The following is a 25,417-nucleotide window of genomic DNA, read 5'->3' on the forward strand; positions in this document are numbered from 1 at the left end:
GGGAAGGTGATGAATGGAAGAAAACCTTCAAGACAAATGAGGGATTGTATGAATGGCTCATGATTCCATTTGGTCTATCTAATACACCTAGCACATTCATGAGGCTCATGAATGAAGTTTTGAAATAATTTATTAACAAGTTTTGTGTTGTCTATTTGGATGACATTCTTATTTTCAGCTGGAGTGAGAAGGAGCACCTAAAGCACTTGGATCTAGTCCTTGAAAAGTTACATGAGGAACAATTGAAGATAGATGTGGAGAAGTGATCATTTTTGCAAGAAGAGTCGGTGTTCCTTGGGTTCATAATTTCAAAAAACTAGTTGAAGATGGATTCAACCAAGGTTTAAGCAATCTTGAGTTGGTCTACACCTAGGACTACCATAGAGATAAAAAGCTTTCATGGCCTTCCAATTTTTATGGAAATTTTGTAAGAAATTTTAGTGTTGTTTGTGCCCGTATGATTGATACTATTAAAGGGGCAAGAAAATGTAAGTTCATGTGGAATAGTGAGTCAGATAAGTCATTTGAGTACCTCAAGAAAAGAGTTGTAGAGCAACCTATATTGGTATTACCATATTTCCACAAGGTGTTCACAATGGAATGTGATGCTAGAAATAAGGCCATAGGAGATGTGTTAAGTTAGAAAGTGATTCCTATAGCCTTCTTTAGTGAAAAAATAAATGAAGCTAAGAAAAATTACTCTACATATGATTTGGAGATGTATGTTTTGGTATAATCTCTAAGAAAATGGATGCATTATTTGTTTCCTAATGAGTTCATTATTTTTACTAATAATTAGACTCTTAGCTTCTTGAACATGTAGGAAAGGATGAACCGTAGGCATATAAAGTGGATGGAGTTCATCCAAGAATACACTTTCTTAATAAAGCACAACAAAGGGGTAGCCAAAAAAGTTGTAGACACCCTTGGCAGGAGGAGTTTGACTATCAAAGAAATCCAGTTGAGTAGCATAGGTGTGGATGCCATGAAAAACATGTATGCAATAGATGATGACTTCAAGGAGGAATATGAGGTTTGTAAAGCCATGAATGAAAGGTATGACACTGATTTTTATGAATTTATTTTACAAGATGGGCTATTGTTTAAACATAACCATCTTTGTGTTCCTAAGGGATCAGTCAGAGAAAATATTGTCAAGGAAAAACATTATGGGAGTCTTGTAGGTCATTTTGGCATCGACAAGACTTTAGAGAAAGTTAGAAGGTTCTTTTATTGGCCCAAAATGTAGGAAGATGTAAGGAGATTTGTGGATTTTTGATTTGTTTGTCAAAAATCCAAGGGTAAGACATCTAATTTAGGAATACGTACACCATTGCCTACACACAGTAAGCCATGAAATTCCATAAGAATGGATTTTGTAACGGGGTTACCTAGGACTAAAAATGGTTTTGATAGTACATTTTTTGTTCTTGACATGTTCTCTAAAATGACTCACTTTTTACCTTGCAAGAAAACTCCTGATGCCTCCCTATAGCTAACATCTTTTTCAAAGAAGTAGTTTGACTTCATGGATTTCCAATAAACATTGTATCTAACAAGGACTCCAAATTCCTTGGGAATTTTTGGAGAACTTTATGGAAAAGACTAGGCACACAGTTGTCCTTCTCATTAGTATATCATCCCCAATCAGATGAGCAAACTAAGGTAATTAATAGATCATTGGAAAGATATTAATATGTCTAACTAAGGAGCATGGAGTTGCATGGGATGTTACAATTCCATAGGAAGAATTATCCTATAATGATTCAGTTAATAGGAGTATAGATTTGATACCTTTCAAAATTGTATATGACAATCATCCAAGGGGAGTCTTGGAGTTGAGATATTTGAGAGATAGTGACAAGAGGAGTGCCCAAGCTGAGGATTTTGTAGAATTGATGAAGGAGATACACCAATATGTCAAGGAAAGATTAGACCTTACTATAGGTAAATATAAGGAATATGTTGATACAAAGAGGAGAGATCTATAATTTCAAGTAGGAGATGCAATCATGATTCACCTCAAGAAAGAAAAGATGCTTATGGAGAAATATACCAAACTAATGATGAAAAAGAGAGGCCCATTCAGAATCTTGAAGAAGTGTGGCAATAATTATTACCACATTGATTTTACTAGTGATTTAGGAATTTATCATATCTTTAATGTTGTAGACATCTATGCATTTCAAGGTCTAATAGAAACTGAAGAAGTTGAAGCATTACAGTAGCAAGAATAGGCTAACTTGTTGTAGGAATTACCACAAGTGCCCAAACTTTTCATTGAAGCCATTTTGGGTTAAAGGTAGACACAAGACAATGAGAAAGGTATATTTTGATTTACTAGTCAAATGGAAGAAGAAACCACCAGATGATACTAGTTGGCTTTGAGAGAATGACATCATTTAACTTGGGAGAAGACTTGGAGATATCCCAACTCAAGGGAATTTAGTTACTTTCCAACTGGGGAGTATGGAATAGCGCACCAAGGATATATTGTGGCATTTTTTAAAATGTTTTTTTCCTCACCTAATCATGGTAGGATAAATAATTCTTGGATAAACATTCATGTTTGTAATGAAAAGATACATTCATGTATGCCTAGATCACTATTGGCAAATTATAAGCCAAAGTTGATAGTTTGGAAAAATTGGGTCTTTTAGGGGTTTCTTCTTAATATAGCATAGAATAGGCATTTTTAGTTATTTTAATGTTTATGAATAAGTTGGGACCTCTTCCAAGTCCTAGAAATTCAAAATTGTGAAAATTGCAAAAGTTACATTTTTTGTGCAAAATTGCAAAATAGCAAAATTGTAAAAGTTGCTTAAAAAGGAAACTTAGTTGAAAAGGGGTTGTAACTATTAAAAAAATGGTTATATCCATTGGGATGGATGTAGGAAGGATATATACCTCATTTTTGAGGTCATAAAGGGAAGATTTTATGCATTGAGAGAAGTTGCAATAACAAAGTTTTGGTTTTGAAATCAATTTACTAGTTTTTTGTACTTTGTCCATACTATACGGATTGGAAAGCATTACCAGAAGATTGGTTGAGTGGGAGTTTTTTTTTTAATTTTCCATTTATTTATTTTTCATCTCTTTTTGTTGATTATTGTTCAAGTTATCTTACTTTTTGTAAATAATGGTTTGTAGTGCAACAATTTTGAGAAAGTTTCAAAGATGGACCTCTAACTCTGACTCCCATGGTTTGTTTTCAATGGACTCTTGGAGAATGAAAGTTAGATGGGACCTCTTAGGAATTCCATGGTTTCAAGCCTGGACAATCTTTTTTTTTTCCTAACCAGCCCTAGGTCAAATATTTATGTGGATTTGACCTTGCGAATGTGATGTTTGTGTTATAACAAGATAAGGAGATTTGTTGGAGGGCTGAGTGTTTGGATTTAGGTTAGAATAAGATGAAGAAAATTTTCTAAGTTTTTGGTGTGATTCTATGACCCCATTTCACCATAGTTTCTTTGTAAACCAAGCCTAGTTAGGCCTATTAGGATTTAGTTTCATTAAAAAGGAAAGGGATTGCTAGAGTGGAGTTGAGAACTATAGATTTGGGATTAAACATAACTTTAAAAAGGGCATTTGGAACCCTAATATGTTTAGAGACTTGTTTGGGACTTTAGAAAGTTAGACCCCAAAAACCTCTTAAGGAGACCTAATAGGGTCTGTTAGGTGAAATTGGGTTTGATGCATGGTAGAAGTGTGGGGATCAAACCATTGACCTATTTTGTGTTTTGTAAGTGCCCTAAGTCCATTTCATGCCTTGAGATCCATTGAAGTAAACCATTATTGAGTTTTTCTCATGTTGGCCTAGTTGTGGGAATTAGGTCCTAAGCCCATATTTTGGATGAACTTGGTCCCTAGACCATGAATGTTTGAAGGAGTTGGCATCTTTGTTTTCTTTAGCATTTGGAGTATCTAAACTAGTTATGACCTTGTGTCAAGGTTTGATATTTGCTAACTTATTGAATTTTTGTTAGAGTGGGAAGGCCAATTTTCACATTCCTAGTTGTGTACTTTGGATCATTTTGCATACATTGTAATTGTAATACCAACCCCTAACATGTTTGAGGATTTTAAGAAGGCCTAGTCATCTAACAAGGACTGAGACCCTATATGTACTTCATAGACTCCTAATAGGGTCATAACATGATACTTTTGTTTAGTTGATCATTTTGTGGGTACCTTGCCCACTGGGGTTTTCCTTTGGCTAGGGTTTCCCTAGTTACAAAATATGGTCTTATGAGTTCTTTTTGTGTATGGTTAATATTTATATTCAACATTATTAGTTTACTTTCTTATGCATGATGCAGGAGCATCCTAGGTGTAAGAGAAATCTTGCATCACCCAAAAATATTTTATTTTCAATCTTTTCTATTTTTATAAGGACTAGTAGATAAGGTGGTTACTATTTATGGGAGCTTTCTATTTTTAGTAAGTTTGTCATATGAGCCCAAAATGTTCTCATTTTCTATAGGAGGGTTCATTTTGTGAGTTATAAGCCTAACATAAAAATATCATTGCTCTAGTTTAAGTATTAGAGAAGTTATTGTGCATTTTTGGTGGAAAAATTTGTAAAAAAATATTCAGGCTCACCATTGGAGGCCTTAGAGTGCCTAGGTGAGGTTTGAAAACTCAATGAAAGGGTGCTATCACCATTTCATACATGTAGATAAGGAGATGGAATTTTTAAAAAGTGGTTATAATAGCCAATTGGAGCAATGGTTTGAGAGTTATGACCTTCCAAAGTTGGGCTACACAAAATATCTAAAATAATTGTCAAAGATGCATTTGGGCAACTCTGTATGTATTGTTAGGGTATGTTAGCCTTAGGTATTAAGTTTATTGTCTAGAACCTTCCTGAGCAGCATAAAAGTGTTTGTTTAAGAAAGGCACAAACATTGTCTAGGATAGCTCTAGGTGGTAGTTCATAGCTTAGTCTTGCAGATTACTATAATGAAGGCACACATGTGGGTTAGCATATTGTACTTGTGAATTTTATAATTCTGCATTGCAAATAAGAAGTCCATATTTTATTCTCATGTTTTCTATTGTTTCTTTATTTCTATTATGTGTTTATGGTATTAAGGGGAGCACCCTCTATCAAGTGGTATCTGAGCTAGAATTCTTGAGTGTGTGAATAGATTGCTGACTATGAGGCAATTCACACTAGTATTATAGTTTGGGCTAAGTGTGTAGACAAATCCTTGATTGTGAGTCAATTTTCACTAGGGTTTCAATAGAAGCATGAAAATGCCTCTACAAAGAGAACATAGCAGAAGAGTTGTAGGTGTTACACCTGAGGGTTTCCTAGACCTCCAAAGAAAAATGCAATCATTGGTAGAACAAATGCGTAGAGGAATAAATCTTCTTGTAAGAGATGAAAGTGAGTATGAGGATGAAGTAGAATAAAATGCTAAAGTAGAGGTAGTTCTAAACCTAGAGGAAGAGAGGCTTTTAGGTCCATCTCCTTAATTGGAAAAAGACTTAAGTTTGAAGTTCCCACATTTTTAGAAAATCTTAATCTAAAGGAGCTAATTGATTGGATAAATGAATTGGATGAGTACTTTGAGTATGAAGATATTGAGGATCCTGATAGGGTCAAGTTTATGAAGGTAAAACTAAAGGGGCATTTGAAGATCTAGTGGTAGGAGGGTCAATTGGAGAAAAATAGAAAGAAAAAGACAAAATCACTAGATGGGAGTAGATGATAGCTAAACTAAAGTGATAATTCATTCCCTTGAATTATGAGCTTGATCTATTAAAGAAGATGCAAGGGTTGAAGCAAGTGGGAAATTTTGTTTAAGAGTATACCAAAGAGTTCTACTAAGTTCTCATTAGAACTGGCCATGCAAAAGATGATAAGAAGAAAGTTACCTATTATCTTAATGAGTTAAAGCCAAGTATTTAGGATGATTTGAATCTAGTTTGAATGAACAATATTAAGGAGGCATCCTAGTTTTCCTCAAGAGTTGAGGAAAAACTAAGCAAAAAGTTTGACAACAAGAATAGTGGAAGAGGTTGGAGTGGAAGATCTAGTGAATGATCTTATGGAGGCTATAATTTTGATCATAAGAAAAGGGATGAGGAAAAAAATGGAGATTAGAGAGAGAGAGGTAGAGGACAAGGATCTAGAAGAGGAGGCTTCCATGAGAAATGTTTTCATTGCAGAGAAGAAGGGCATAGAGCATTTGAATGTAACCAATGCCAAGAAAGGATAGATCAAATAATATGAGGCCAAGCCAGAGTTTCACATGTTGATGAAGATGCTAGATCACCACATTCTGAAGATGCTAAAAGAGGAGAATTCCTAGTTAATAAAAGAGTCCTACTAAGTGGTGAGAATGAATTTGATCAAAGGAGGAGCTTGCTTTACACAAGGTGCAGATGCAATGATAAGTGTTGTGATGTGATCATTGATGGTGGAACTATTGAAAATCTAGTGTTAGAAATGATTGTCACCAAGTTGAAGCTAAAGAGACAAATTTTTTTGCATCTATACCATATTTCTTGGGTGCAAGATGCCCACAAGGTCATGTTAAATGAACAATACTCAGTGAAGTTCAATATTGGAAGCTACCAAGATGAGGTACTTTGTGATATCATACCTATGGAAATATGTCATATGTTACTAGGTAGGCCGTGATAGTTTGATAGGCATGTTGTGCATGCTGGGAAAGAAAATACCTACACTCTAACCAAGGATGGAGTGAAACATAAGTTGAAGTCATTCAAGGAGAAAGAAGAAAAGCTATGTAATGTTTCCAAAATATGTTTTTTTGATATAAAAGAGTTTCTCAAAGGTATGACATGTGAGTATATGTGTTTTTCTATAATTCCTAAAGATAGTAAAGAAGAATTAGAGGAGGTACTTGCAAAAATTGTAGATATGTTAGGAGAGTTTTCTAATATTGTATTAGATAAAGTAACTAATGGATTGCCCCCCATCAAAAAGATCAGTCACCAAATGAATTTGGCTCTAGGAGATAGTTTACCAAATGAGGCAGCATAGAAAATGACACCAACAAAAAGTGAATATTTGAATAGACAAGTTCATGAGTTATTGTAGAAGGGGTTGATTTGAGAGAGTCTAAGTCCATGTGATGTACCATCTGTATTAGCACCAAAGAAGAATGGAGAATGGAGGATGCACACAAATTCTCACACTATCAACAAGATCACAACTAAGTATAGATTTTCATTGGTAAGGATGAATGATATTATGGATTGTTTGAGTGGAGTTGAGTACATCACAAAGATAGATCTGAAGAGCGAGTACCATTAGATTCCTATCAGAGAAGGTGATGAGTGGAGGAGTGCTTTCAAGACAAAAGAAGGATTGTACAAGTGGTTAGTCATGCCTTTTGGGCTAACCAATTCACTAAGAACTTTCATGAGGGTCATGAATGAGGTACTATTGGGTAAGTTTGTCATTGTTTACCTAGATGAGATATTGATCTTTAGTAAGACATTGGAGGAACATTTGATCCATATTTGCAAGGTGTTTGATAAGTCGAGGGAACAAAAGTTGTTGATAAACCTAAAGAAATGTAGTTTTGTAAAGAAGAAGTTGGTGTACCTAGGATTTTTAGTCTTAGCAAAAGGTTTGAAAATGGACCCAGAGAAAGTGAAGGCTATCCTTGAATGGCCTAATCCAAGAAGTACGATAGAGGTAAGATCTTTTCATGGACTAGCTAGTTATTACAAAAGGTTCATAAGAGGTTTTAGTAGTTATTTTGGCCCCTTGACTAAGAGAATGAGAGGGGATAGGAAAGAATTTAAGTGGACTATAGGAGAAAATAAGAGTTTTAATCTATTGAAACATAAAGTTACCGAGCAACCTATTTTAGCACTTCCTAATTTTAACTAGGTGTTTTAAGTAGACTATGATGCTAGTGGTAGTACAATAGGAGTTTTTATGAGCCAAGAAGGATGGCTTGTTTCTTATTTTAGTGAGAAATTGAATGATGCAAAAATAAAATATTCCATTTATGATCAAGAATTTTATGCTATAGTTCAAGCATTGAAGAAGTGGAGACACTATCTTCTTTCTAAGGACTTTTTTTATATATATAGATCATCAAGCTTTGTAATATTTTAATAGGTAAGGAAAATTGAACCAAAGGCATTTAAAGTGGGTTGAGTTTTTGTAGAGTTATACATTTGTTTTAAAACACAGGAGTGGAAAGTCTAACAAAGTTGTAGATGCTCTTAGTAGAAGAAAACTTTTGCTAACATAAATGTAGATAGAGGTGGTTGGGATAAAGGAACTTAGTAATTTTTCATGATCCAAGATAGTATGTTGTTCAAAGGAAGCTAGCTATGCATTCCTAGAAGTTTAATGAGAGAGAATCTCATCAAGGAGAAGCATAGTGGAGGATTGGCTAGATATTTTGGTAGAGATAAAACCATAGCTTTGGTTGCTAAGAATTATTATTGGCCATAGTTGTAGCAAGATTGATCTGATGGAGGGATCTAGACTAATTGCAGTATTGAATGCTTAATTAAAAAACACAACTTAGCGGAAGTCTTAATACATTTATACATAAATGAAATTAAGCATCAAAACTCAAAAAACTTGAGAAGAAATAAACAGAATTGAGAGAGAAAAAAAGATAGAGAGTGCAAAAAAAGTTTGATTTTGGAGTTTTCCACAAACATGACTACGTCTCCGGGTCGGCTCCAATAGAATACGACCAATCTGATTAATCTCCAAAATCAATTACAAAGCACCAAGACCATTCCTTTGAGCACTTCGGTAGTAACAAAACTTCGAGATACAAGAATGGTACAAAAATATCCTTACAAGACCTCTCTATCTCAATGCCTGTTTCAATACATCATCACTTGAAGAGAATAAAATCTACCTCCAAGAACACTTGGCCAAAATTCTCCTTCAAAAGAAAACTCTTGAAAATTATGAGTGAAAAACACTCACTCTCTTCCCCTTTTTATACAACAAATTTACTTAAATTAGGCCAAAACAAAAATATTTTAATAATAGGCCTATTAACAATACATAATTCATCATTAACCTCTATAATTTTTCCATTACATGAATTTGAGGTTAAAACAATTAACAAAATAACCATATACCCTTGTTTTAAGGGTGGCTCAATCGATGGTCACATGATAAATATATTTTAACCAATATATGCTTTAAGATGTGTGTGTAACATAGTGGCAATTAAATATTTTATGTCTCGGCCGGTTCGGGGTTCAACTCCTGTCGGCACATGTTTTGAAACAACTTTGGTGACATTCACAATTCAAATAAAATATTTGACAAATATATAATGAGTACTCTGCATGGCCTAACAACAATGCCTTATTTTGGTAAAAGGGTGGTTGGCAGTTCGACCCCCACTGACCCAAGTCCTCCATCCACTTGCCGATGATGTGTAAATGCCACATGTCAAATGATGACATCATGATCTTGTCACCATTTTAAACTTTTGCCTCCAATTTCAAACAAGCATAACTTTCAAATATGAAGTCTATTTTTGATGAAATGAACGTTGTTGGAAAGCTCTCATCAAGCTCTTCATTTTGAAATCCATTGTTGACCACTTTGAAGATGGTTTGATTTTGCCCCTTATCTAGCCCTCTGGTCTACCTGTTGACTAGAACTTTGATTGAGCATAACTTGCACAAACAGACTCCTTTTTGCTTTGTTCAAGTTGTGTTGGAATCAGGATGCTGAGATATTTTTAATGGTGCAAAAATCTAGAGATTTGAAGACACTTCAATGTTCACTAAAAGTATCCACCAGATCAAGCCTCCCCATTGAAGACCTTTTGGACCTCCAAAAGTGACATTTACTCTGACATAAAGTGAGGACTTGGCCTCCCCACTTGTCCTATATCATCTATACATCTGAATACCTGGCTCACAAGCACAGTGAAGACTGTAACAACATTGTTGATCATAAACATTATTCTATCACTTTCATAAAAATATACACTAGTTGTCGTAGCCACTAACCAAAAAACATTGACTAGCATCAAGCTAAACAATAATGTAGAAATGAAAGAGAATAAATCAACAACATATTGATCCTTCACAACAGGAACATTTTTACCCAAGGAACCATCAATGCTTTCAATCATCATTCCCTCATGTTGTACTGTGGGTGCATCCTACAACATGTGACCTTGGTTAGCTACTGCAAGTTCAAGTGTAGAACCACCTGTACTAATAGACATAAGAGTTAACTCTTTACTTGCATTAATTACCCTCTTTAACTGCCCTATGTTTGATTAAGAATGATCAATCTTAATCCTATGAGAATGAACAATATATTGAATGCCATCTTTAAACAAGTGATAATGATTCTTCTCCCTATAGAAAATTGATTTTTGATCATAAAGATAAGGGCTACCAAGCACTATCCCACAGATATCTAGTGGAACCACATCAAACTTTACTTTATCCACAAACTTACTAGTGATTGTGATTCTTAAGGTGCATTGTCTTGTTACTTGCAACTTATCATTTTCACAAATCCAACCTAGTGGATAAGGTTTCTTATGTAATGTGGTTTTCAATCCCAAGTTTCTCACAATACTCTCAGAAATCAAGTTCACTTGAGAACCACTATCTATGAGTGCATCAATTTTAGTGTTCTTAGCAACAACCCTTCAATGAAATAGCTCATTCCTTTTCTTATCTTCAGAAAAATCATTTACTATGGAAGTAGAAGCACAACTAGCAACAGAAACACTAGAAATAGGAGCTTTACCTTTCAAATCCATAGCTGTTGTCTTAGTCTCATCATTTGAATCTGAACCAAGATCCATAACAACATTTGCTACTTTCTCCTTACCTTTCTATTTCTGATCAAATTTCTAAGGCCACTTAGGCTTCAATTCAGGATGCAACTTCCAACAATGTTCTTCAATCATGACCCTTCCTATCAGAATGAGTGCAAGAAAGTTTCTCATCCTTCTTGATTGTAGCTACCTTCTTTCCTTTCTGTGTCTCTGCATTCTTAGAAGATGTCTTTACATCATTATCAAATTTATCAATAAAAGATCCCTTACCCCTTGACTCTAAGTGTGTAGCTTGAACAGATACTTCATCCAAATTACAAGGGTTCAATACCAAAATAGAATGTCTAAGGTAGGAATGAAGACCTCCTATGCACTTCAACAAAGTATCTTGGGTGTACAGAGGAAGATTCAAAGAAATATCCCTTTTCCTAAATTCATGGGTGTACTCTTGGATAGTTTGATCTTTCCCTTGCCTAAACATTTGCCAGTCGATCATTAACTATTGCATATGTCCTAGGGGGTAAAATTTCTTCTTAAGAGCATTAACAAACTCTTCCCAAGTTAAACCGACTCTACCATGTTGTGAAACTTTTGCCTTAGTCTTACTCTCCCACCAGGTTAAAGCTATACCTCCTAACTAAAGAGTAGCTAATTGGATCCTATCAACATAATCTAATAGGTTTTGGACTCTATAGTAGACTTCTACTTGATGAATCCAATCATCCAATTTTTCAGCATTAAGTTCACCACAATACTTAGGCAAGTCAAATTTTACATCCAGTTTGATCTTAGGCTTATATCCACTCTTGAAAGGACTAAAAGAAGTAGAATGAGGAGAAGATGGAGAAGAAGGAGAAGATGAAGAAGATGATGAAGACAAGGATGGAGGTTCCAGAGGGTCACTACCACCTCCTACTCCTTTGGCTTTGTCATCCTTTAATGAAGATTTTGTTTCCTCCTTCTTCTTAGCCTTATTTTCCTTTCTCAATTGTTGTTTGTGTCTCTCTTGGAGAAGAATGTCCACCTTAGCCTTCATCTCAAGGAATGCTCTTCAAAATTCTTGCTCACTAATCTCATCAGGAACCTCCATTCTAGAAATAGACATCTTTGGAAATGTCCTACACTTCCCGATCTCAAGATTAAATTCTTCAAGCTTGCCTGCACCCTTCTGAAGCCTAGATCTTGTTAGCATTCAAGAAATAAATTGCAGTAATAGTCAACTAGACTCTAATACCACTTGATCTGATGGAGGGATCTAGACTAATTGTAGTATTGAATGCTTAATTGAAAAACACAACAGAAGTCTTAATACATTTATACATAAATGAAATTAAGCATCAAAACTTAAAAAACTTGAGGAGAAATAAACAAAATTGAGAGAGAGAAAAAGATAGAGAGTATAAACAAAGTTTGATTTCAAAGTTTGCCACAAACATGACTACATCTTTGGGTCAGCTCCAATAGAGTATGACCGATCCGATTAATCTCCAAAATCAATTACAAAGCACCAAGAACATTCCTTCGAGCACTTCGGTAGCAAAAAAACTCCAAGATACAAGAATGGTACAAAAATATCCTTACAAGACCTCTCTATCTCAACGCTTGTTTCAATACATCATCACTTAAAGAGAATAAAATCTACCTCCAAGAACATTTGGCCAAAATTCTCCTCCAAAAAAAACTCTGGAAAATTATGAGCGAAAAACACTCACTCTCTCCCCCTTTTTATACAAAAAATTTACTTAAATTAGGCAAAAAGAAAACATTTTAATAATAGGCCTATTAACAATACATACTTCATCATTAACCTCTTTTCCATTTAATAATTTTGGCATTACATGGATTTGAGGTTAAAACAATTAACAAAATAACCATATATCCTTATTTTAAGGGTGGCTCAGTCGGTGGTCACATGATAAATATATTTTAACCAATATATGATTTAAGACTTGTGTGTGGCATAGTGGCAATTAAATATTTTATGTCTCGACCGGTCTGGGGTTCAACTCCCGCTGGCACACATTTTCAAACAACTTTGGCGGCATTCACAATTCAAATAAAATATTTGACAAATATATAATGATTACTCTACGTGGCCTAACGACAATGCCTTATTTTGGTAAAAGGGTGGTTGGGAGTTTTACCCCCACTGACCCAAGTCCTCCATCCACTTGTTGACAATGTGTAAATGCCACATGTCAAATGATGACATCATGATGTTGTCACCATTTTAAACTTTTGCCTCCAATTTCAAACAAGCATAACTTTCACATATTTAGTCCGTTTTTTACGATACAAATGTCGTTGGAAAGCTCTCGTCAAGCTCTTCATTTTGAAATCCATTTTTGACCACTTTCAAGATGGTTTGATTTCACCCCTTATCTAGCCCTCTATTCTACCTATTGACCAGAACTTTGAGTGAGCATAACTTTCACAAACGGACTCCTTTTTGCTCTGTTCAAGTTGCATTGGAATCAAGACACTGAGATCTTTTGATGGTGCAAAAATCTAGAGATTTGAAGACACTTCAATTTTCATTAAAGTATCCACCAGATCAAAGATGTGAAGAAGTTTGTACAGAGTTGTAGAGCATGTCAGAAGGTGAAAGGAGTGAAGTAGAATATAGGGTTGTATCAGCCATTACTTGTACTAGAGGATCCATGGGAGGATGTTAGCATGGATTTTGTTCTTGGATACTAAGGAAAAAATGCATGCATGATTAATTTTGTGGTGGTTGATAGGTTTTCAAAGATAGCTCATTTTATTCCTTGCAAGAAGACTACTGATGTTGTTCATTTGATAGAGTTGTTTTTTAGAGAAGTGGTGAGTCTACATGGTTTGCCAAAGAGTATAGTTTTAGATCAAGAGACCAAATTTTTTGGGTATTTTTGGCCTACATTATGGAAGAAGTTGAAGAAAAATTTGAAGTTTAGTTCATTGCACCATCCACAGACTAATGGACACATAGAAGTTGTGAATCATAGTTTGGGAAACTTGTTGAGATGCTTGGTTGGAGATAAACCAAAAGGACGGGATATGATTTTACCATAGGTAGAATTTGTATACAATAATTTTTTCAACAGGAGTACTAGTAAATCACCATTCTAGATTGTACATGGGAGTAGTCCCAAACATGCTTATGAATTGAGGTAGTTAGATAAAGGAGAGATAAGTAGTGCTGAAGTAGAAGAATTTGCTGAACACTTGAAGAACATCCATGATGATGTAATGAAGCTAATCATAAATATGAATATATAGAATAAGGCTAAGGAACATGTGAAAATGAGGTATAAGGAATTTTAGATTGGAGATAAATTCATGGTTCATTTGAGAAAGGAGCCTTTTCTAGTGGGTACATGTAATAAGCTAAAGATGAATAAGTTTGGACTATGCAAGATAGTGAAAAGGCATGATTATGGAAATTACTATGATGTGGAGTTGCTTGCTAAATTGAATATTATTATAGTATTTAATATTTTAGATTTGATAGATTATTACATGAGGGAGGTGATGGAGATGAAGTTGAAGAAGCATAGTGGAGTATTCCAGTAGCTAGTTTGGCTACAAAGGAGATTGAGGATATATTAGAAAATCATGTTGGAAAAAGTACCAAGAAATTTGTGGAAAGATTGTGAAAACCACCTTTGTTGTTTTTCCTAGTTTTGATCAATTTCAAGTTAAGCTTGGTTTACCATAGTTAAATGCTATGCATACTATTGCTTCACCTATTCATAAATATCTTAAGTTTGTTTATGATGTAAAGTAAAGATGGTTGATCATAGTTTATACATCTAGGCCTAGGGATTCTACTACTGTTGACTCCTTTTGGCCTTCATTTCATGTCCTTTTTGACCTGATCATCTTTTTTTCTCATATCAAGCCTACAAGCATTGTAAGATTTTTGAGTTAATTTTACATCATATGGATCTTAACTTTGGTATTTTTCCTCCACCTTCCATACTCCTTTATCTATGGATTCTATATCTATTAATCAAGCTCCTCTTATTTCTTGTTAGTCTAGATATAATCCTATTAATCCTCCTATAGGACCTATGAAGGATCCTGTAATTGTTCCTCTTGTATATGAGCAATGCTAGTATGCTAATAGAAACAAAATTTAAATAAAGCTTCTACAAACTAAACAAAATTCATAAACTTCAAGATAGACTAAGATGAACTCTCAATTGAGAATATGAGCCATTAATGGACTCTCTCAATGAGAATCTCTCTTATTGAGTGGCTTTGTCTAAAGAGATAGGATGTATGCTCAAGCTTATGCTTCAAAAAGGGCTTCAAATGGAGTTGGAATTTGGGTGTGAGTGTATGGTTTTGATGTAAAATGGCTTCTTAAAATGGCATTATGACTTTACTTCATGGATTGTGTTATTTTGCAAAGGGGAAGGATCCAATTTATAGGCAAGAGGCTTGAGGTATTGAGGGCTAAGATGCAAGAATGAGAAAAAGCTCATGGAGGGCTCAGATTGCATGAGAGGAGAGCACATGGATTATGCTTCCTTACAGCCAATCAGGGAGTGACACATGTCACAGGGTGAGAGGATGGAGGAAAGGGGAAGGATGAGTCAAAAAAGGAGGCTCAAGGGATAAAATCTTCATAAAGACCCTCATAATGGCTTGTAAGAGCAATAAAATGGCTTTGGAAGAGTCATTTATGGCCTAGTGGGCTTCATAAAGTTTTATGGTTGGGATATTTTGAGGGAGATGAGAGGAATTTCGACTTGATCTTGATTAGGAAGGTTTTAATCTTGCTTAGGATTGTGCAAATGATTAGAGGATGGATTAGGATGGTTTAGGATTAGCTTAGGGATAGGCAAGTGGATGGCATTTAATGAGGGTGGGTGAAGGAGGAGATATTTGTTAACTTTGGCTTGGGTTAGTAAGTCTTAACCCAAATTTACAGAATGTGACAAGGTTAGGAGGGGATTAGGATTAGGTTTAAAGGCATCTTCTAGAAGAGCCTAGACTTTGGATGAGGATAAAGACTTTCTAGAATAGTCTAGAATTTCCTAGGATGAGGATGAAGACTTTCTAGAAGAGTCTAGAACTTCTTACGATGAGGATACATTAGATTTTTAGGAAATAAATAAAGTTTTATTTATTTCAAGGGTTTGGGTTGAGGAGATATTTATTAAAACTTTTTTAATAAACATGAGGATTAATATTTAATCTTAATTATATATTTTGAGTTGGGATTAGGGGTAGGAAATGATGGGATTAGCCTTTAATCAAAATTAAAGAAGGATTAGAAGATTTTGGAAGAGGTTAGTGGTCTTAAGGAAATTGGCCAAGTTTTGGGCAAAAAATAATTTTTTTATTTATTTTGGGTTTTTTGGTCAATTTATTAATTAAATAATTAATAAATAAGGAAATAATGTTTAAATAAGATTTAAACATTTTTTGGAGGGATTCCTTAATTAAATATTTTTAATTAAGATAAAGGGATTTAATGGCATAAAAATAAATAAATAAATTAAATAATTAATTAATTAATAAATGATGATGTCATCAAGAATTTTTCAGAAAATAAAAATTTTATTTTCTAAAGGATTTTTAGGTGTCTACACCTCTTAGTTCTTAAAAAATTTCAAATAAGGAAAAATGTAATTGATCTACTAATGAACATCATAAAATGTGTCATGCTAAAGCTAAAGCTCATAATTATATTCTTCAAAAATATTTACCTTCTTTGGATACAACTATACATGATGTGTTAGAAGTTGTTGCTAATAAATATGTTAAGCTGCATGATTCTGATGGTTCTATTCATATCTTAGATCCTATTTTGATTAATCTAGATGAAGAAGATAATCTTCATGATGTTGATTTTGTTAATGATGAATATCATACTATTGACATTGACAATGATTTACATAATATGCTTTCCTCACAATTAATAACTACACCTAGTATCAAACATTGTGATTCTCAAGAGGATCCTTGTTTGGAACTAGCTATCCTTCCTATTGTGTTGGATATAGTCCCTCTTGCTAGTTACCTACCTTCCCTAAATGATATACAATGATATGGGGAGAGTAGGTGGTGTGCTTGATTGCATAGTCCTTTATGGTATCCTTTTGTGTGTTTTTATATTGTACTATGCTTCTCTTGTGATGTGTTTTCTAAATGTTGTTAGATTCTTTTATACAATCTTTGTTACTTCGCAGATGTAAGGTGATAAAGGAATCAAACCTATTGTATTATTCTTCTTTAAGTATCTCTATTCTTACATTTTTTATTTCATGTTATGTTGTACTTGTTCTATTGATTGTACATGTTTCCTTGTCTAAATATTCTTGGATTTGCAAATTGGTAGCATTGATTCTATTTGGTCTCTAGGTCATGGTCTGAAAAGATTCTTCTTTGTATTTCTTATGTAATCTTTCCTCCTTTGTGATTTTAGTTCTAATTTCTTTGGGTAATAATGCCAATTCATTTGCAATAGTATCATACATATATATATATATATATATATATATAATCTTATGATCATACTGACCCCATAGTAGGTAGATCCCTTCTTTGTAGTTACACTGACCCCATAGTAGGTAATAAAATATTCTTGAGGATGAATCCTTGATGGGTTGACTAGTGAGTAGTCACATTCACTAGGTTCTTCAATTCCATCTTTCTAGTTACACAGTTTCCTTGTGTGGTTCACAATGAGACATAAGTTTTCATTGGGCAAGATAATCACACTCTTTTTCTTTTTATCTTTTTATAGTTATGTCTCTCTTATTATGATCTTAGAGTTTATAAAGGCTTAGGTCTCCAGCAGCTTGAGGATCCATGTGTTTATTTGATTTTAATAATATTATCTTTTCATTATGATATACTTTACCAAGAGTTTGCATCAAGTCCATACTCTTAATAAAGTGGGGGCTTAATATATCATCTTAAAACAGAAGCACTTTTGTATTAAGAGTGATTATGTTTCAAGGTTAATTCTAAACAAGGGTTTGACTAAGGCAAACTCCCCATCCAAAATAACAAACCATTTTTCTTGTAGATATAGGTGTGGAATAGTGAATTGGAAAGTAGATTTGGATACCCTTTTCGTCAGACTTGCGAGATCTGTGAATAGAAATTTAATTGGAGTAGTGCAAATCAAGGTCATATTTTAGGGTACAATTATGCTTTGGGGTAAGATTCTACCCCACTATCAGGGTCAAGGTCAACCTCCCTTTAGAAGGAAAAAATATTTCTAGGTTTTCTCTATTCTGACATTTCTAGTCTAGAACAAGTTGCAAAATTCTTTGAAACTATACACAGACATCAGAAATTGGCATTTTCCTATTTCAAGGTTAGTATTTTTCTTTTATCTATTTCAAGATTTAGGCACATACTCTTCAAAATACAAAGAACATAGGATCTATTTTCTCCCTATTCTCCATTACATCATCCATTTTTGCATTAATCACTTTCTTGTGCTTAATCAATTTGCATCATTCCTTTTGGAAATTAAGGTTGGGGATAACACCTATTTTGTTTCTATTCAAGTAATTAACAATATTAAGTTGTGGGAAAATGTTTGTAGAATATTGATTCACCCCTGTTGACATATCAGTTGAGTTTGTTATCAATGACACACAATTATTTGAATTGTATATGGTTACTAAGCTCATTGTACATCTTGTAGTGTAAAATGTGCATTTCAGCTGATGTTGAGTTTATCAATGGTTAGTGAGTAGCTCAATGTTCACTGAGTTCACAGTGTATGTGATGAGAGTCTAGTGTTAACTGAGCTTTCCAGTTTTAACCAAGAGACTTAGTTTATACTAAGCTTGAGGTGAGAATTTTTACCAAGTCATACGATGTAAATCAAGAGACTCATTTTATATGATGAGTTTCATAATGTCTACCGAGTCACTTGTGTAGACCAAGTTTGGGACTAATTAGAAGTGATCGGTATGGATCAAGATTCTATGACTACCGAGTGCATGATGATGTTGAGTATCGACAGTGGATGCCAAGTATCAAAACCTCACCAAGTCAATCTTCAAAACCTAAATGTATTCATGTTGGCTGACTTTGTAACATTTGTGGTAACTTGTATAATGGTTGACTTTGTAATTTGTATAATTGGATTGATATATATGTAATGCATTGTATCATATCCAATGTATGATGCATGTATGTAATGTTTGGAAATATGAATGTGAATTACATCAGAGAAAAGAAGAAGGAGCAAATAGTAAAGGCCATAATAGCATAAGGAGTAACATAGAAATATCTATCATAGAAAGGTGATCAGTACACAAAAGAATCTCATTCAACAAACTAAGTTGCAAATCAAAGATCTACTACTGCTTCATCCTAATAAGTGGATCAGTCAAATCCTTTCACAAGGTAGACCTAAGAGTCTTTTGTAAATATCTTTACCAAGTACATACTTAATTGTACATTTGTAAATCCTTTCACAAGGTGAACTTGGCAGTCTGTATTGCTCCTAACAGGGTAGATCATCAGAAGTGGTTAATGTAAGCTTTAACGGGCTAACTTGATACTATAGTACTAAAGTCATGGGTATCATCCCCACCCCAATTTTACTTTCTATTTGGAAGGTTTCTGGGTTACCAAATCTTTGTGTTTTAGTGTTATGAATGCTTTCAATTTCTTATGCATGCAATTAGATTAGAATTTATATAATGGATAAATACTAATTGAATGGTTGGATTAAAGGTTGAAGTTGTTGAAGTTTTAGAAGTTGTTGATTCACCTCTCCCCTCTCAGTAACTTAGCTTAGTCTTGAATATTTCCAACAATTGGTATCAATACTTTTTGGTGCTCAAGGGAAAGCTTAACAGCTTTAGCAAAGATCAATGCCACAAAGATATTTAGACTTGAAAAATCCATTAACAATGAAAAGTTGGATTTAGAAATGGCCATTTCCCAACTCAAGCAAGAAAAGGAGTAACTCTCTCAATCCTTGAAAAGAAGAAAAGAACTTGCAATTCAAATGAATGATCAACTCTACATTGAAGACAAAATTGAAGACTTTCATTCAAGAAATTTAGATGGAACCAATGAAGCAATCAAAGAACTCCTAGAAAAGAATGGTTCCCTGCAAGAAGAAGCAAGAAAGCTAAGAAGAGATCAAGAAATTTAGTCAGTAAGGTTATGTGAAGTCTTGCAATAGAGAAAAAAGATAAAAGAAGAAATAGATGGAAGGAACAATGAAATCCAAAACCAATCCCTTCAGCAAGTAGACCTTATTGATCAGCTCTCAAATGCTAATGAAGAAATCATGAGCCTAAGAATTGAAAATGAAACAATGAGGAATGATATAAATTTTGAAAGGCAAATCAATGAAAGAATGAAAAATGATTTGAAATCTAAAAGACAAATCAATGAAATATTGGGGAATGATTTAAACTCTGAAAAGCAAATCAATGAAAGAATGATGAAAACTCAAGTAGACATGAATTAATTGAATGAGAAAAAATTCTATAGGTAAAAAGGAAAAGTAGGAATTGGATATACAGAAGAAGGAGAATCATACAAGAAAGGAGCTCAAAAGAACCAAAGACCTACTTGCAATCATTGTGGTAAGATAGGTCATACATTAAACAAGTGCTTGAGTAACGCAAAAGAAAAATTCAATGAAAAATGCTACAATTGCAATCAACATGGTCATAGAGCTAATGATGCAAAGAGAAACCAAGATTTGAAGGCAAATGTCAATAATGCAAGAAACATGGACACAAGTCATCAAAATGCAAAACCAAGGTATTAAATCCAGTAGAGTAAATTGTGAAAGAAATATTTGGATGGGACTACAACACCTGGTGTAGATGTCATTACTATGGGGAATTTGGACACATTGGTGTGAATTGTGTTAAACATCATATGAGGAAAAGAGATACTACTAAAAGATGTTTCATTTGTACAGAACTTGGTCATCTTTCCAAGAACTGCACAAATACTGGTAAAATTGAAGATGAGAAGGAAAAAGCTAATAAAATCCAAAAGAAAATAAGACAACAATGGGTTCCTAAGTCTACCGAGGATACAAGTCTAAGAAATGATGGTCAAGTCACTCAAGAGTTGGGTGACTCTACCATTTCAAATTAAGTTCTCATAGGAGAACTAGAACTAGGCTATCAAAGATGACATCCAAAATAGTTCCAATTGAAAGGTGGCAAAGATCCAAATTTGTATTTAGGGTATAAAGGGATTGTTGAGTGAGATTAGTATTAGTTACTACCAAGTTACTTCTCTACTAAGTGAGGTTAGGTCATAGACTTTACCGAGCAAGGTTGAGAGTAATAAAGATTCATATGGTTACCAAGATACAAACACTTTGCCAAGTGTTCAAAACCAAGTAGTGGATGATAGTCTGTCAACATATCTACTTTTGTACCAAGCATTAATGATGAAATTTCAAAAGAAGGTATGGAATTGAAATTATTTCTTACCCTAAAATTTTGAGTGTTATTGCGAAGAGTGATTTTTAGTGCAATTAAAGCAATTTGAGCGAATTTCTAGTGAAAGATTTTTGAATTCTCTTAAACCCTACTGAGTGAAAATAGCTTCCAACAACAATAAGGTTAAGTGAGGATCTAACATGTTGGTTCATGGAGTTGAGTGGAAGGACCTAGATTTCAAGCTCACTCCTGTGGTCACTGAAACCCTAGATCCAAGTAGTACAAAATCATAAAATCCTCCCAAGGTACTTCTTATCAATGATATTTGAACTCATTTCAAATGTCTTATTCAAGAAATTGGTACACTATAAATGGATGATTCCCTACGTTAGTTATGTGTGAATCGAGTCCTAAAACCAAAGCATCAACATCTAGAAGCTAAGGGGTTCACACACATCCCTCACATGCCTCGAGAATTTCAAATCAAATGGATAAGGTTCATCCTCCACCAAGTGCACAATGAGTAGCTATGGCTAGAAAAACCAATTCTAATAACCAAGAAGATGATTCATTGAATCACTAACTTCCCTATGCTATCCAAAGCCAAAATGAAAAAATCCTAGGTCGAGTAGAAGTGGAAAAAATCCAAGCTAAATGGGATGGTAGAGGAATTAAAATCAGCAGTGTCACTGATGTAGAATTAAAGTTCGGTATTCATGTCATTGCACACAAGATATACATTTCAAATAGACTACATAGTGTGTCATGTGAAGCCATGGAATTAGCTTACAAGGTGGTTAAGAACAATTTATCATATGACCTTCCTGAGCTATTGCTAAGATAGTTCAACAAGAACATGGAAAGTATAAGAACTTCAAAGAACAATCCATGTAAGTTCAATTCCTTACTGAGTTGCCTATTCTTTTATGTATAGAAATTATTTCCTTCTAAAGGCACTACAGTATAGAGAAAAGATGTGCCTATTCTCTATCAAATCAATGAGTATATTACAGAGATGGGTGAAAACTACAATAGTATTATGGACAATTATTTTGATGTATTTAATGAGAAAATGAACAATAGGCTCAGAATCCCCAAGAAGCTAGTTGAAGACTAAAGAGATAATATATGATTCATGGTGGATAGTGATAAGGTGTATATTCAGGAAACTAAGCCTAGAATAGTGTGAGTAATACCTCTTGGATATGAGGTCAACATTGATGATGCAAAGGATATCATTGAAGCTCTTATCAATGAACGAATTGATCTTAAGGATGCATACATTGGAATGTATGATGAAGCAAAGGCCAAGATTGAACTTGAAATAAAGCTACCTCAAGTAGTCAACAAAGAAAAAAGAAGGATTGCAAAACTAAAATCAAGTTCACCCCTTTTGTTAACCAAGGGAAAAGGTGAGGATGAGCAAGGTGAAGAAGTAGAGGATGGGGAAGAGTCCAAGGAAGAAGAGCTACTAAAGAAGAATATGAAGAAGTAGAGGATGAGGAAGAGTCCAAGGATGAAGAGCTACTAAAGAAGAAAGGAAAGGTGATCATCACCAAGCTAGCAAAACCATCCATTATAGTTTTCACAAGGAGGTTAAGAAAGAAAGCTGACAAAGAAGGAGGAGACATCATATTTAGAAAAATTCCACCCACCTTCCATGACAGATTAAAAAAATTGAAAGGAGTAGGCATGGAAAATTTTAAATCATTAAAATATGAGATTAGGATAGTAGAAGATTAGAAGCAAGTCGAAGACCTGATGTTGAATAAAATGGGTAAATGGAAATACTCACTAGATCAGCTCGCTTCTCAAGTTCCCAGTGAATTATTAGAAAAGATAAAGCCAAGATGGGATTTTTCTATGCAAACTATTGAGGATATATATGGATAAACCCTAAGGTAGTTGTTATCGAGCATATCAGATGCTAAGGTGAAAAAGTCATTGAAGAAAAATAAAGAAAAAATGACTTTAAAGTTTAATACTTGTCTAGTTTTGATCAAGGACATTGAGCATGTTGTTAGGAATACAAAAAAAACTTGGAAGAATATATTTTTGTTACATAAACCAAGTGATTTTCTAGTCAATGTCAAAGATGATGATGAAGAAGAAGATAAGGAGAAATATGAAGAAGAGAATGTTGAAGAAGTAACTCACTTTGACAATGAAGAAGATGAAGAGGATCATGGACAAGAAGCTGTTGAGGAAGAAAAGAAAGATGATGAGGAGACTGGCCTAGTAAAGATACCTATAGCAGTCATTGCCTCACTTCCTCACTCTCCAAGCAAGCCAGTATCAACATCAAGTGTAAAGACAACATCAACAAGTGTGATTGTGACCACTAGTGATATATCAAATGTCCAATCACTCTTTGTTCCTACTCAGCTCAACATATCACTAACAAAAGTGACTTCCACTTCAGCCACCAAGCTATAGATTCTTCCTTCATCTATTGAGTTAAGTACTTCAGTTTTGACTTCTCCAATTTTAACTTCTTTAGTTATAAGTACACCAATTTTGACTTCTTCAAATTTGAGCACACCAAATTTGGGTTCCTCAAGCATTTCTATAAGTATTCCTTTAGTTAGCATAGTATTAGTTTTTATTATAAGCCTTAGTATATCTACCATTGTTTCTATTTTGGATACAAAAGCAATAAGTGCAAGGACAGTTGAGCCCAAGGTTCAACGAAGCCCAATTTCTTTAGGAATAGGAAAGGAGATAGAGGAAGAAATTAATTTAGATGAGGAAATAGTAATTCCCAAATTGGGATATTTACAAGCTTACTCCAGACCAAATGTATACATTTGGTGAACTCCTGCAAAAGAAGGCTAAATAGCAAAGGTTAAGAGAGGAGAGAGATAAAGAGTATAAGATAATTGAAGATGCTAAAAAAAATTTGGTAGAGGCTATAGGAATTGAGATTGATTCTTCTCAACCTATTTTTTATTAGTTAGCAGAAGTAGTCCAAAAATTCAATGAAGACATTGATGGACAAGATAAGCTACTAGAGAAGGCTGAAAGGAAGTTTAACAATAAAGTGTTGGAGCACATTGCTTACCAAATTGTCATTCATCAAGTAGAGATCTCTACAAATTTAGGCAATTTAGAAACATCATGTTCAAATGTGTCATCACTTTTTGGGAAGCTATGTGATGTTTCTAGTTTTATAAAGGAAATAAAGGACAAATTGTCCAAAATAGATGAAGATCTAAAGGCTAGTTCTCAATAGTTGCAACTTGACCCCAGTTCAAGCTCTGCACACTTCAAGAAAATAAGTTTCTTGTCAAAAATGCAAGCAAAATTGCTAAGGGAAGAAGCAAGGATTAGATCCACATTGATTAACATACATAACATGATCCTTCCCAACATGGATGAAATGCAAAAACATATTGCATATTCTAAAACTCTAGTCCATGAGAACAATTTCTCTATTGCAAACTACATGATAGAATTATCAACAGAAGTACAAATTGCACTTCATACATATAAGGTCCTATAGGAGATTTGGGACAAAAATTTGGCAACATTCTTAAGGTACATTATGAATTTTTGTCTCATTTTGGTGTTTCTATGTAAATAAAATAGAATAAAGCTTTGGCATTACTATCAAAAAGAGGGAGAAAAGTTATATTGGAGAAAGCCATATGTTATCTGGAGTAAGACATGTACATAGAGAGACACATAGTGTGAGGAGAAATATGCTATGGTGGAGAACTTGCAATAAGCATGACATGTTTTATATAGCAGGAAGATGTATAGTATACTGTATATACCTTACAAAATCAATTTTGAAAAATACCAAAAATACTATACTCTACCAAGCCAATATCACATTATGATATATATAAGGTATTTAGTTTTCGTTGATAAGTGTTTTGCCACTAATGCCAAAGGGGGAGATTGTTGACATATTAGTCAAGTTTGTTATTAGTGACACACACTTATTCAGATTGTATATGGTTACAGAGCTCATTGTATAGTTTGTACTATAAACTGTGCATTTCAATTGATGTCGAGTTTATTAGTGGTTACCAAGTAGTGTAGTGTTCATCGAGTTCATAGTGTATGTGATGAGAGTCTAGTGTTCTATTTTTAACAAAGAGACTTAGTTTATATTGTGCTCAAGGTGAGAATGTTTACCAAGTCATATAATGTAAATCAAGAGACTCAGTTTATATGATGAGTTTCACAATTTCTACTAAGTCACTAGTGTAGATAGAGTTTAGGACTACTTAGAAGTGATCAGTATGG

Source organism: Cupressus sempervirens, chromosome 7, assembly GCF_028749045.1.
Source record: "Cupressus sempervirens isolate cs-2001-9-10 chromosome 7, ASM2874904v1, whole genome shotgun sequence".
Taxonomy (NCBI): Eukaryota; Viridiplantae; Streptophyta; class Pinopsida; order Cupressales; family Cupressaceae; genus Cupressus; species Cupressus sempervirens.